Here is a 3,152-nt window from a genome sequence, read left to right on the forward strand (position 1 = left end):
AAAAGAGAGTTTTTGGGAGCACTCACCACTTTAAAGGTTGAGAGGAATTATTTGATTGGAGCAAGTATGGTTTTGGAAACAGACTGTTTGCTATTACTTAGAATGATAATTAACTGTACTACTCCAGACATTGCCATGTTAAGATGGATAGCCTACATAAGAATATTGAATCCTGTTTTAGTACATATCACTGGTAAAGAAAACTTGGTGGCAGATATGTTATCTAGAGCTAGATATACCTTCAAAGAAGAAATGATGGCACACGAAGGAGGTGAAGATCAAGAAGAGAAGAGTTATGGAAATTCATTTGCTACTGGTAGAATGGATTTTGGTGATAAGATTCAAAAATTCTATAAAGGTTTGTATGAAGGCAAATTGAAGGATATTGAAATTTATTTAAGTACAATGAAGAAATAAGAAAAGTGGATGGATAAAACCTTCAAAGATATTAGACATCAATCCTATCGTTATTTGCTTAGAGATGGATTCCCATGGAAGAGGCCAAAACAAGGAGATAAAATCCCATTGAGGATAGTAGGAGATCTTGAAACTAAGTTTAAGGTTTTAAGAGAATATCATGATACACTTTGGGCACGGCACAGAGGAGTTTGGACTACATATATCAAGAACAAGGAAAGGTATTGATGGAAGGCTTTATACAAGGATGTAGAAGACTTTGTGAGCTCCTGCACAGAGTGTCAACTACAATCTAAAGTTAAGTACAGAGATGAATTACATCCTACTTATCCACCTTCAATACATTTTCAATGGGTGATTGATTTGGTAGCTATGCCATTAGGACTTTGGGATATGAAATATTTGATTTTGGCAAAAGAAGAGCTATCAAATTATGTTGAAGAGAGGGCTTTGAGAACCAAGACTACAAAAGTAATATGCAGATTTATATTAGAAGACATCTTTAGTAGATATGGTAGCATTGGGAGGATGAGAGCTGATAGAGGAGAATTGGATGCTGTTGAAATAAGAGAATTTTTCAACAGGTATGGAATTCAATTGAAGTTGACTACTTCTTATAATCCTGAAGCCAATGGAAAGAGTGAGAGGGGTCATCCTCCTATTATTTATGCATTGGTTAAGGCATATAAAGGTAAGTCAATTCAATGGCCTAAACTGCTTCCATTTGCTTTATGGGCTAATAGAACTACTCACAGTACTATCACTGGTTATATGCCCATAGAGTTAATGTTAGGTCAAAAATCTATGATGCCAGCTGAAGAAACTTATCCTACATGGATGTTTTTATCTTGGAAAGATGATATAAATAGATAAAGATTATTGGAGCTTCGAATCCAACAATTGGGTAGGTTACCTGAAGATTTACAAATTGCAGCTAAGAGGTTAAAGAAAACAAGATTGAAAAATAAAGAAAGATTTGATAAGACTCATAGGTTGAGGCCTAAGCCTATAGAGATTGGAGACTAGGTTCTACTTTATGATAACAGCCTTGAGCATCAATATAGTACTATAAAGAAATTTGCAAAAAAATAGTTTGGACCATATGTGGTAGTTACAGTACATGATAATGCCACATATACTTTACGTGAGTTAGATGGAGCTATCATAAGGAATCCAATAGTAGGAAAGGGTGAAAATTTTCAAGAAAAGAGATGGGTTATTTCAAATAGAAGACCTTCAAGAATTCTTACCTCAATATTTAGATCAAGAAGATGAAGAAGAAGAGCCTATGAGTAATTCAAAGAAATCTCAAGAAGATGAAGAAGAATAACATGTGGCATATACCGGAGGATGTGTAGGTTTGGAGGGGGTAGATGTCGTATTGTAAATACTTACAATATGTAAAAATTAGTTAGAACATATTATATGTTAATAAATCTAGATGTGCGTTAGAGTGGCTATTAGATTAAATTAAAAGGAGTTGATATACGAAACTTTACTTTATTTCTTTATTTTTTTTGATTTTGACATTAAAAAAATATATATATATATAAGACCTAAATGTTTAGTATGAAGCCTTGGGAGAAGGTAGAAGCCTAAGGATGAAAATCTAAACTAATAGGAGGCTAATTGGGAGGGATAAAAGCAAAGCATGGTTGGATGAAGGCAAAGAATGGAGAACTTCATTCCTATTGATCAAATACCATGCCCAATGGGCTTCAAGGAGGCTGCCCGAGGCCTTATTAGGAATTAGGGTTCCTCTTTCGAGGGCATTCGGAGATTACAAGCTAGGGTTGTAAATTTTAGGATTTGGGGTACAATTTGTGTACAAAAATTAGAGGATTTGGAGTTAGAATGAAAACGTTATAGCCATTTGAAGTTAAGGTGTTTATTTAAAATATACTATTACTCTTTTGAGAGTATGAGGAGTTTTACAGTAGCTTTTGAAGATCGAAAGGTGCGACTAGAACGAAGATTTCAAGGCCTACATCTTTCACGAAAGAATTATTGCTTTTGGAGTTCATATGAAGGAGTTGTAAGGAGTTGAAGGCGGCGCTTCTAAATCAAAGGCTCAAGATCTGCAGCGAATTTCAGTTGAAATTTATTGTAGAAGTTAATAAGAATACATCAGTACCTCATGTAAAATTTTAGTTTGTTTAGACGGTCGGATTAAGAGATATGAAGTGTTGAAGTTCGAAAAAATCTCCACATAAGAATAAACAAGGTTTTAGAAGATTTTATCATATTTTGAAAGTTGTGGGTTACTTGAGGATTGTATATTTGGTGTAATTACTCAAAAGAAAAAAATTATATATAAATTTAGGGCTTTCTTTATTTTCAAGCTTGATTGAATAATTACTGACAGCCAGAAGTCCAACGTTTTCTTGAGACAAATTCTCTCTACCTCGACAACGGGATCCTAAACAAATTGGCCATAAGTTTACTAAGAACACACTCAATGAGTTGAAAATAGGATTTGCAAATTTTCTATTACTTGTTGAAGAAATGGAATTTAGAAATTTGTTAAGTACGCATGGAAAGGCTTTTATTTTTGAACCTTTAGAAATTGGATGTGTCAATCCAAGTGTTGTGGCACCAATGATTATATTTACAGTTCCGCATGTTTTTTGGGATTTAAGACCAATTCCGGTACCTAAAGCACATCTACCTAAACTTATAGAGCTTTTAAAAGAAAAGATGCAAATGATGATCCTAGAGCCATCATTTGCACCATA

Source organism: Physcomitrium patens, chromosome 12, assembly GCF_059467195.1.
Source record: "Physcomitrium patens ecotype Gransden chromosome 12, ASM5946719v1, whole genome shotgun sequence".
Lineage (NCBI taxonomy): Eukaryota > Viridiplantae > Streptophyta > Bryopsida > Funariales > Funariaceae > Physcomitrium > Physcomitrium patens.